This window comes from Xiphophorus couchianus, chromosome 20 (assembly GCF_001444195.1).
Source record: "Xiphophorus couchianus chromosome 20, X_couchianus-1.0, whole genome shotgun sequence".
In the NCBI taxonomy this organism is placed as follows: Eukaryota; Metazoa; Chordata; class Actinopteri; order Cyprinodontiformes; family Poeciliidae; genus Xiphophorus; species Xiphophorus couchianus.
Genome location: NC_040247.1, coordinates 27,533,405 through 27,545,579, shown reverse-complemented (window position 1 = coordinate 27,545,579; position 12,175 = coordinate 27,533,405). Strand labels below are relative to the sequence as shown.

The window sequence follows — 12,175 nt, the reverse complement described above, 5'->3', positions numbered from 1 at the left end:
ATTCCAACTGACAGTTATCAAACACTGCAGTCACTTCAGTTCGTTATTCAAATTGGTTTAAAAGGTTTTCTATCGGTAGTGCAACATTTTATGACTGTAAATAATCTTTAATAATTAAGCAAAAAACAAAATTACCTTCTTAACCCCACACATATGTTTTTCATATTTCACATTAGCCACTTTAATTTTAAGACAATATTTTTTTAGCCTTTTATTGCCATAAAATGTTACCCATTTTCATGACTTGGGGGGCAAATTTATGCTCCATTATATGTTTTTGACTTTGCTCATCCTATTCGTACAACTTTAAAGTAGCAAAATCCGATATTAATACTGAAGCTGATGACTTTGTTGCTTGCGTGTCCTAATCGTTGTGAACTGTAAGGAGATGAAGATGTGAAACAAACTGAGAAACGGTTATCATGATGGTTGGCGTTACCTACCGCTAATTTTGTTTTATGAGTTTAGTAGTTTAGTGTTAGCTTCTGCAGAAATGTATGCGTTTAGCATTAGCTCCTGCTATTTTTTATGTGTGTAATGGTTTAGCGCTAGCAGAAAAAGTTTTTATGTATGGTAATTTATTCTCAGCTTCTACTAATTTTTTCGTGGTTAGCAGTTTAGCATTAGCTTGCGCTATTTTTATGTGTTTAGCGTTAGCTTGCGCTATTCTTATGTGTTTAGCGGTTTAGTGTAAGTGGAGCTAATATTCTTGTTCAGTAAATGAGTGGTTAGTGAACCTAACATTTTGGCTAGCTGAGCTCACCACTGGCAATAACTACCGCCAATTTAAGTGCAAACATATATTCTCTGTTACCACCATGGCAGCCATTTTGAAAGATGTTTGCCAGAAAAAAAAGAACTAGAACCTGACTCAAGCCACGACTAGGGGTCTGAGTAAACTAGAGCAGTATCTATCTTAATGAAAAATAAAAAGTTAATAGCGGTAATCTTTCCGTGAGTACTGAGAATAATTCTGCTAAGACCCTCAAGAGTCACCAGACTGCTGCCTCATAAGAGGGCATTATCATTGGACATCTTTCTAAGTCACATCTGTATTCCAGTTGGTCCATGTTCATTCAGGACACTGCAAAAGGTTGTTGCTCTAATAGTGAGGACTGATTATGCCCACAGGAAATGCTGTTTGCGTCTGTGCTAATTCTTTTTACAGTACAGAACATCTGCTTCTGCTGTGTTTTATTAGATGCTGACATTTATGCTACAACTGGTGCTTTTTTCTTCAACTTTCTTCTCATTGTCTCCCATCTTTCTCCATCACAAACAGTAAAATAGTGTGACTACAATAATTTCCCCTGTAAAATGTGGGAACGCTGAAAGAGGAACTGTCAAATGAAATAAATGAATCATCAGTTTAGAGATTATGTCAGTGGGTTGCTCAATGAGTCTTTTACATCGTCACTCAGCCATTTTCCTTAGTTGTCCAAAGGTCAATGCACACAGGCGATGCCACACACATCACATGTGATCCCAGAACCCACACAAGCATCATCTGGTTGCCGGCTGATGCTTGCAGCTCTTTCTGAACCTGTACGAGGTATGCTACAATACTTTTTCCTGTCTCGAATGTCATGTCTTTCGTTTGTGCACTTTGTGTCCTTAAGACTCCTCTACGTATGGCTTCTGGAGCACTAGAGTTTAATATTGAAAGTTTATCTTGACAGGGTCAAAGATGAACTTTTATCTTTTAGTTCCAGTCTCTTTGATCCTGTCAGAGTTCCATAGATTTAATGCAGTAGTTTAATGTAGGGACTTAGAGTTCAGCAATTCAATAAAGAAATTTTATTATAATTAGAAATATATTTGCAATTTAGCTGTAATGTTAGTCACATTCTCAACAACTCATTTACAGTCAAGTTTATGCTGCACAACATATCCATGATCCCGGTCATATGTTGTACAACTTAAGTTGGGAAAATGCTTCTTTTTTTTGTCTTACTTTCAAAATATGAGTCTTGTCTAAAGAACACATCTTAATTTCTCAGGCTCAATAAAAGCTGAAGCAGCTAATAGAGCAACTTTACAGTGTTTCATGAGATGGACTTAACTGGTAAATACTGTGGGATTTTGTCTTGTTGGATATTTTTGCAATAAGATCTTGTTACATGCAGTGCTTTAAGATGGCCAGTATGAACCGGTATGCAGTACAACCACTTTTAAATTTTGCCCCTCAGCATACTGAGACTTTTACCGGTCTCTTCGCTTCTCTGTCAACATGCATTCCCCCAACAGCGCTGCACACAGGGCTCTCTCCGCACCGCCCAGGCGGCTCGCTCCCGGCCCGTAACTGCCGCGCTACGCTCTAACACCAGAGGACTACGGCAACCATGAAAGCTAAAACATCCTGCTCTGGTGAAGTAAACCCACTGTCCTCCCACCGCTGTCCTGAGGTAGTGTTCAGTCATCGCATAAAACATTGGATAATACTGCTAAGTGGCCATGGGTTTGTTGCGACCAGGCTTAACACTGAGAAAAAAAAATAAAATTGCGTATATATATATATATATATATATACGCAATTTTACTTTTTTTTCTATATATATAAACATATATATATATAAGGGAAGGAAAAAGAAACAGTAGTAAGCTTACTAAAATTTTAAGTCTTAAAGGCACTCATCACTACTTTGTTTTTAATGAGTTTTAGTTTATTTATTTATTTATTTCAGTGTTACTACTTTAACGCCATGAGGACGCCAATAAAGGTGGATCCATGACATTTTAAATTTGGCTCATGAGGAGTTAATTTAGAATTGGCTCTGTTTTTTTGTTCTTTGTATTTTCTGTATAACAGAAAAAAGTACATCCATATTGGTATGACACTAAGCTGAGTATTGGCACTTATTTTTCCACTTAAAGGGGAAGCTTTATGTGTTTTCCAGCCACATAGTGCCATTTTATAACACAATAACTATGTCACCTTCAGTTGTTATAAAAGTGTTCTATATCAAATATTATTTAAATGAAATTTGACTTTGTAATTTAACACATTGAAAATGGGCCTCTGTCTCTTTAAGAAACTTCAGCTCTTTCCGACACTCTGCCTTTGGGAAGTCATCACAACCTGGCTCCACCACTAACCCTTTAACAACATTTTTATCAGCATTTCACTGAGAAGTAGCTCATATTATGAACTCAGCTGATGTTCCACCGGGTGTCTGCTAATTGCTGCTGGCTAGTCTGAAGGATTTGTTTGGGGGAGGACTGCTCCGTGAGGCAGAAGCCCAGAAACTTGGAAACTACAGTTCTGAGGAGGAGCTTCGTCTTAGTCCCTCCACGTTGTGATGACATTAGTCCTCCATTATAACGCACAACGGTATAGGATGAGTCAGATCTGGACCACAACAAACGACACCACTTGTTCTCCATACATGAACGGCTCGCCCACGAAAATGCCCAGAGTAGCAACACGAATTGATGCAGAGGTGAAATATTAATCCGTTTCCATTTAAAATTCCCCTTCAATTTTTCTATCTGTGGATAGTGGGCAGGGTGGCTCTTTGATGCTGCACGCTAGAGCAGCCCTTACTCTAACAATGAGACGCGACCACAATAAAGACACCTTCTGTCTTGTATCTGCTGTGTCTCTTGGGGTTTCATTCAGCACGCCAGGCTACACTCCTGGTTTAATGCACTCTGTTTCCTCCTTAGAAACTGAACTGGTACTGCTGCGTGTCATTGAAGAATAATTACCGCTCAAGCCTTCTCTGATAGAAGCTCGTTTATGACAACAAAGTCAAACTGAGTCAGCAACTTGTTCGGCAGAGCGGCAAGGCTAGAGTCAAGCGGGCAGGAGGCGGTAAAAGGTGAGAGGCAGATGCTGCATCACTCACCGACACGACACAAAACATTTTAACAAGTAAAAACAGGAGGAGGTTAAACGTCATAGCAGTGATCACATTTAACGTTTTTCTTCCAGGTTTCTGTTAATTCAACAAACTTAAGAGTTCGTAGTGAAGGTCTGTGAAGGAGAAACATCTCTTGGTGAGGTAAAGAAATGATTAAAAGCTGAGGTGAAACCAGCTGTTTCTTATGGAAACAGATATGGCTAGCCACTGCCGTTTGTTCAGTGCTATCTGGCTTTCTCTCTGCATATTCCCGTAGACTCTTAAATGTCTAAGCTTCCACTCCAAAGGCTGGTGTTTGCAGCCTGATCTGGTCGTGCATACAGAAAGCATAAGGCAAGAATCTCATAAGTATTCTGATGATCTGCTGGTTTAGGGCATGAATGCCGATGTAGCATAATTTATCCTTTTTAGATTCATCTGTCATCTTTCATTATGTGAGCATCCATCCTTTCATGATGAGATTAGAAGCTCACAGGCAGATTTCAAACAGCCATTTAACAACTACAGATTGTGTTTTTTTTTCTAGTTACCTAACTCCCTTTTCATCTCTTTTTAATCTCCCACTTCTCACAGCGTGGTATTGATCCACTAAAAAGCAGATCACTCTATACTGTACGCCCATCTGCAGGATACATCCCATCTCTCCCTGTGCCGTTCCTCTCGGTGTTCTCCCGTTTCTGTGGCGACGGCTTCGGTCATGTGAGGACAGCTCTGCTTTCTATCTCATGGAGCAACAGCAAACAGCAGCAACGACATTTCAAAACTCAATCAAACAGCGTCCGGCTTAACAGCTGCTTAAGTCACGGCAAATGAATCAACACGTGGAAGCGAGAGTCGACTTGATTCCCTCCGACGGTTTACATGAAGCATTTTGCCCGAGATGTCTGGGAGTGTCACATCGCATTTGCACGCCATTGCATTCTCTGAAGCAGAATGCCTCCGCAGGCTGTTTGAAAACGACTTCTAATGAGCAAATGTTTAATTATGGAACTTCCTTTATTTTACTAACTCATGTAAAATGAAGGAGGCATACTTTGTGTATATGAGACGAGCCTCGCATGCGGGTTATGCAAAGTCAAAATGAGTCGGCCTCTGCAGCGGCAGAGCTTTTGATTTCACTCTTCAAAGCAAGAGACTGCACCCAGAGTCCACACTGAAAGGAGCCGGGTCCTACCTTATTACTGCGGATCTAACTTTTCCACAATCTGGTGGATGTTGTCTCTGCTTGATTTCATTAGGCTTCGCTCTCCTCCATCACACGGAAATCCTCACAGTTACTTCCAAAGGCCCTCTATGGTTACGGTCTCATCGTTTCAAGTGTCAAAAAGTGTAATAAAACACCGCCTGGGGTGAGAGTCTGTCAGCAGCAGTTGACCTAATGGGTGACAGTTCCTGCTTTTGGTATTGAACTATCACGTTCATCCTCCACACGGCAAAACAGCCAGCCTTTTGCACGGATGGACGGGAAAACGTAGACATAAAAAAACAACACAGCCGTATTAACACACTTCCCACTTTATATACGGCGGAAACAATTAATCGGATTAATTGCGATGAATCGATTATTGAAAGAACTAACGTAGTAGTCGATTAATTGTTAACTGGAGTGTACAAACTCAAAGCAAAAGCCATTTGCTGAAAAAAGGGTTAAGCCAGAACTGTGCGTTTCAGTTAAGAACATCTTTGTCAGTACGTTTTACCAAATACTTCTCAAGTGGCTTCCCGCAGTTCAATTTCACTAAAGGAATGCTACGTTATTGAATTTAAGCACTATAATGTTAATCTTCTTATTTAAAAAAGGAATTGAAGGTGCAAGTTAAACAATAAATCAATATAATGTGCCAAATTTTTAATCAGATGAAGCAATTAATCGTTAGCATAAGCAATAGGATACTCAATTTCTAAAATATTCGTTAGTTTAAGCCCTAAATTTATCATGTCACAAATATACATTTTAAAGCATCTTAGTCCAGTGTAGAGAATTTTCTCAACTTTTTTAAGAGAAAAAAATCTTAAAAGTGTTGTGTATATTTGTAATCAGACCCCTTTTACTCTGATGCGGCTAAATAAAATCAAGAATAACAAACTGGCTGTTAGTAATTTAATGTCAGTGTGAATACTGCTGTTGTATGAAGTACTCAGAGGTTTGTTTGAGAATAAAACAAACAGTATCGTAAAGACCAAGGAACATGGGAGACAGGTCAGGGTTAAGGATAAGGAGAAGTTTAAAGCAGAATTAGGTTAGAAAGTAACTACCAAGACATGGCCGTCCACCTCTGATGAGAGGCTGGGCAAGAAGAGCATTTATCAGCTTACAAAGAAAACATTCACACAAGCCATGTTTAGTCCGCTTTAATTAAACTCCAGTCCATTTTTCCTTGAAAATCTGGTTTATTTGGGGAGGGTTAGGGTTAGGGAATGCATAAATCACCAGAAAAGTTAACTGTGGCCCGCCTAAAAACCTATGTCTCGGTTTGGGTGAAGTGAACTCTGGCACGGTTTGAATGTCTATGTGGATGCAAGCGGACCAGAGACCGCTTCTAAAGCAGGAAGCGGACTATAGCGCAGGGAATTCTGGGTAAATACAAACAAAACCAACGCACAAGTCTAGCGGGAGAAATGGCTTTTGATCTTTCACCAACAATGACTGCTAAAATCTGACGCTGCTCCATTTTTGGTGACATTTGGTAAAGGAGGAAGTTGCATTCAGGGTCTTCCTCAGAGTTTTTTTGTGCTGTTTCCTTCAGTGGTTCTTGCCGCGGCGCCACCTCAGGTGAGGTGGGGGGAAGGTTTCTCAAAGGGTTTTGTTCGTTTGACACCGTGCGGTGTGAAAGAGAATCGCACCTCTTGAAAATGTAACAAATGTTGCAACTCCGAGTCTACCGGATTATCAGGTGAGGAAAAAAACACCTGATAAAAATGACATCCGAATGACTCTTTACAATTCAGAATTATACATTATTGTCTATTGGTTTGTTACATATAATCTGAATAAAAAAATTATTTTGTAGAAGCACATTTGTGCTTTTGTAAATCTGTGCTAACAGATCCCAATGCCATCTATCCATACAGTGCAGAAGAATCAGTATCCCTCTCCTCCTGTTCTCTTGTTCATTTGAAAACGTCTCCATTGCCCTCAATAAATCAGCAGCTATTGCAAATTTGTACCCTGACAGTCGCATTTGCAAAGCACTCCTCAAAAGTGTTTCCTTCTCCATATTGCCAGCAGCTCACAGAGAATTAAGAGCGGATGACGAGGGAAAGTTGGAGTCGTTTTCCCCGGAGACCTAATTGTGTACAAACTGGGAGGCCGTGGTGGTACGCTGCCGTTTCCTGTAAGCGGCTGGCTGCGGCTGCGGCCTCGAGGGACACCTGGGGGTCCAAAGGAGATCTTCTGGGTTTGTAAGAAAAAAGTCATTATGCTCAGCTCGCTGGCAACTTGAGGGAACGTCAGAAGGAGGAATGCCATTATAATCTATAATGGTGATGCTCCTGCGGGTGATTTCTTTTTCCTGTGGGACTCAAAGCACGTGGCTTCGCTGCCAAATATACAGTTAGTGACAAACCTCACAAGCAGAACAAATGAACGTCTTATACGAAGATGGTCTCTAACATATTATAGCAGGGCTGGTGGAAAGCGGCACGAGGCCCTAAACAACTGGAATTCATGTGTGTCAAACTCAAGGCCCTGGGGCCAAATCTGGCACGTCATAGCTTTTTATGTGGCCCTCCAGACTCCAAATTACACCAATAAGTTCTTCCAGTTTTTCACAAATCTGTAAAATTCAAACTAAATCAACAAATCTCCACATTTCTTTCCTGATTTTACCACAAATTTTCCCCAAATTGATCAAAAACATTGAGTTCAAGTGACCGTTACCTCAGCCTTGATGTGAAATTGCTGGTAAATTTGTCCAGTTCTAAGGTGGTCCTAATGTTTGTTTGTTTTTTTTATTAAACTGTGAAAATGCTCTCCTTCACAAACACAAGTTTCTGTTAAAAAAAACACCTCAACAGCTATGTAGTAGCAAGTCAAGCCGCAAGCTACACGCTAACTTTAGCGGCTACTTATTAGCCAGCCGTGGGATTCTTTGCTGAAAAAATCCGTTGTATCTCATCACTTCACCATTTCTTCTACATTCTGCCAAGCAAACAGTATAGAACTAGTAGGAGTTTCTTTACACAACAGTCTGGCTAGCCATCTTTATTAGCTAGCTCTGCTAATTACAGCACAGCATCACAGAAACTACTTCATTCCTGCATTACTTCAATATAAGAGTCTCAAACACATGCCAAACAGTTTCAATCTAAACGCATTTTCATATCCAGGGTTCATAATAGTTTACACTCGCCTCACTGTTCAGAGCCACACACAGAGGAACAGGATAGCAGTTTACAAGAGAGATTTCACTTGGCTGATAAATATTGCAGCCTCTTAATATCACGAGATCTCAGGCCACTAAATCTCATTACTCGTCTGTTTTGTGTAGAACTGGTGTGTTTCTAAACCCGTAAATTCAAGCACTCTTGAGGCACCTGGTCAAGCAGAAGGAATTCAGAGTTCACTTATACCTCAGGCCGACTCTGGACTGCATCTTATTCTATTTCTTCACCTGTTAGTTTTCTTTTCCGATTTAAGTTTTTCTTAGAACACTGTTGACTTTCTTCGTCCTCTATATGTGCTAAATAAGGAAACCATCAACTCACTATTTTCTGATAATAAAAACCCTAGCTGGACTGGCAGACTGACAGCTCCTGATCTGTTTCACATTTTAAGTAATTCTGCCACATTCATCCGGAGGATCAGAATATAGATGAATGGATGGAACTCATGAAATAAATATAATCGTGCATAATTTTAACATGGAAACACCTCCAAGAGTTTACATTTTAATATGTAATTATGCAGTAAATAAATTTCGACATTAACACAATTATAATTTTACTTTTAACTGCATTTATTTCCAGTTAAGCATAAATTGTAAGGTAGATAAAAAATAACTATTCTGTTTAATCACCTATGGCGTTCAGAAATCCTGTGCTTTACTATAAAATAATTGAAAATAATTGAAGTTTATTCAATTATTCAATAACGTATCTGTCACTAAATTCCCCCAAATGTATTCTAACTAATGACTGGCTAATCTACAGTTAATCCAATCAATTTTATTGACTGGGTCAAAATAAGCCACGGCCGTTAATTCCGATGGTTAAGTCTTAAAGATTAAATCAATTCCTTGAATTTATTTACTTACCTGATTATCTACTTGAGAATTGATCTCTTAATTTGTTACTGATTTTATTTATTTATGAGATTGTGTCACTTTTGGACTTCCATACGATGCAAAGTTATGAATTTTCATTCAACAACATCAGCCTTTTTTTTTTTTTTTTTTTAGCAGACGTCCCTAAACGCGATGGTTGGGCGGCTGACAGCAGCATCCTCACCGGGCTGCATCATCAGCACCAAACTGCAGAAATGCTCCCGCGGAGCCACGGCGATAATGAAGAGCTGCAATAAACTCCTGATCAGAACTTGCCGTTCCTGAGCCAAATGACGGTCATTTGGACCCTCGGCGATACCTCTACTTATTTCAACTTCATCTGACATGTTGAAATGAATTGGGTTTTCAAGTAAATTTATCAGAACCGGACACAGTTAAACCACGTGTTTTGTAAATTGGTTTTAAGTTGAATAAACGTATCTAATGGTCACCACTGCAGTCAACTTGTTTTTCACTCAAACATCGATTTAGGACACTGCACTTGTACGAAAAAGTGTTTTATGATCCAAAAATGAGAGGACTCGCTTCCTGTACGCACCCAACAAACATTTTGAACGCCTTTCAGGAAGAATCCGAACTTACCTTGGCAGATAAAAACTGCGCCTCTAAATGCGGGGGTCCAGTGACTGTCCGGAAAGTCGACTTTTGTCAACGGAGAATCCCGCCACTTCCGCTGAGACTCAACGTTCCGGCGAAGTTCGGAGGTATAAAAGTACTTCTGAGCCAATTTCTCGCGCTCCTGCAGCCTGTGGTACTGTACCATCTGTTGTGCCTGTGCGCGGCGAGCTCTGCGCGGCGAGGGCAGAGAGAGAGAGGAAGGGGAGAGGAGGAAGAGGAGAGGAGGAAGGAGAGAGGAGAGGAAGGGGAGAGGAGGAAGAGGAGAGGAGGAAGGAGAGAGGAGAGGAGGAAAGCTGGCTGAGCTGGGGCTGGAGCGCGAGCGCGGACACCGGTGGATGTGACAGGGCGCGCGCGCATGGGAGATTCTGAAAAGGGAAATCGATCGATCGACGTATCGCTAATAATTAGCAGCGCGACCACAGAGTCCGTGACTTCTAACATCTTTTATTCGGCGAAAGGAGTCGAATGTTTGCGGGCTCAGTTTGACTCACGCAATGTTAAAGAAGAAAAAATGAAAGAAAAGAAAAAAAACGTTAAAAAGAAAAGCTAGATTTTATTGCAGTAGCATAATCGCTCTTTGAAAAATCCAACCGCACTTTGAGAATATGTCTAGAAGTAACAGGTAAAAGCCAACAATTTTCTTTAAAATAAGCATAATTTTTATTTGTAATTTATCCTCATTATGATGTTCACTTCCGCTTCTGTAGAAGCCTAATGAGGTTCATAATATGAATATTGTAATATCAATAATGTACAGTATAATATACTGTAAAAACAGCGACAGCACGTCCCATGGAGCACCTCCATAGTGTCTGGTCCTACAGACCCGAAACTGATGGTGAAGGTGCAGAAACTTTCTATATTCATAGGTCAGTTTTAAAAGAACAACAAAGTACAAAAAAAGTGTAAAGAAATAAGATGTGTGGAAAAAACCTTGACAAGGTATAAATGAGCAATAGATCCATGATCGCACTTATACTACAAATAGGTTTTCCATATTTGCAGCCCGTCGATTGTGGGCTGATGCTAACCCCAGGTTAAGGAGAGATTTCTTTTTATTGAAAAAAACTAGAAAATATTTGATTTAACCTTCAGTGGCTTATATAAAAAAAACGCTTTATTGGGTGGCAGTGGATTCTCAGACAGCAGATGGTTTCTTCCAACTGTGATAGCTCCCTGTATGAGATCTTATAGTTTCACATTTAATAAATCAAAGATCCAAACGGTCCAGTAGCCCTTAGAACAGGGGTCTCAAACTCCAGTCCTCGAGGGCCGCAGACCTACAGTTTCTAGATGTGCCACAGGTACAAAACACTGGAATGAAATGGCTTAATTACCTCCTCCTTGTGTAGATCAGTTCTCCCAGCCTTGCTAACGACCTAATTATTCTATTCAGGTGTGGAGCAGCAGAGGCACATCTAAAAGTTGCAGGACTGCGGCCCTTGAGGACTGGAGTTTGAGACCCCTGCCTTAGAGAAACCGTAACACCAACAGCTCTGCGCCTGTTGAGGTGTACGGCAGGGTCACGCACATGAGAAAAGCAGGGAACCGAAAACACCCCGACCCCGTCTCTGTGTCACGGGTCTCTCTCTACTTTTTATGCCTCGGCGTTTTTGTAGCTTCGGAGGTGAGAAGTAATGGAAGTTAAGTGTTGCGCGAGAGCCTGCGAAAAAGTGTGAAACGTGTCTCGCGCGCTGACCGAGAAGTCAGCAGACGTGCTCTTTGCAAGTGAAATGAATTGAGTCCCCAGATGTAAACAAATCATTTGTAAGACGCACCGACAGCCAGCTCCTTATCTGTTGTTGTGGAGTTAAGTGGTTTGTGCTGCAGTAGCAGAGATGCAGAGATTCCTCTAACACAGTACAAAGCAAATTTATCACTTATTTTCAAATTGTGGTGCTTTTAACCTGCAGGAGGGTGTGGGAGCAAAAAAGCATATGCAATTTTATTTATTTTATTTTTTTGGAGGAACTCTATTCTGTCTTCTTTCTTGATGCAGCATGGCTTCCATATTCTGCTGCTCTATTTCCAATCTGAAAAGTTATTTCAGCATCGTTCCACCGTCTCCATCTTCCTCCCCGAAGTCTCTTTTTGTCACGGCGTCTCTCTTCAGGCGCCTCGCATCGCAGCGGCATGCGCGGCCTTGTAGCATCGCAGCACTCGAACTGGAGTTGCCATGGCAACGGGCGGTTGGAGGGGTTATTTTTTTGGGCCGGCCGTTTGTGAACATATCGAGGATATGATGGGGAGAGGATGATTTTTCATAATCAGACAGATGCAATCCCACCACACCAGTTTGTTGGTTTGTTTTGGGGATTTTTTAAAGCCTGTTGAGTAAAAAGAACTGCTTTTCGTTTGTTCAACAGTGAATCACGCCAGAACACTGATGTAATCACCATGAGGACGTGG

General features: G+C 40.8%; 1 protein-coding gene across 1 annotated transcript in view; it reads right to left on the bottom strand.

The window, feature by feature from the left end:
* The window catches only part of LOC114136196 (caM kinase-like vesicle-associated protein), a 46,157-nt gene extending 36,138 nt beyond the window's left edge, over nucleotides 1-10,019 (bottom strand). Inside the window, exon 1 of the mRNA XM_028004042.1 lies at nucleotides 9,731-10,019. The gene's annotated coding sequence lies outside the window, so the exon portion shown is untranslated. The remainder of the gene's footprint in view (nucleotides 1-9,730) is intronic.
* Nucleotides 10,020-12,175: the final 2,156 nt, after the last annotated feature.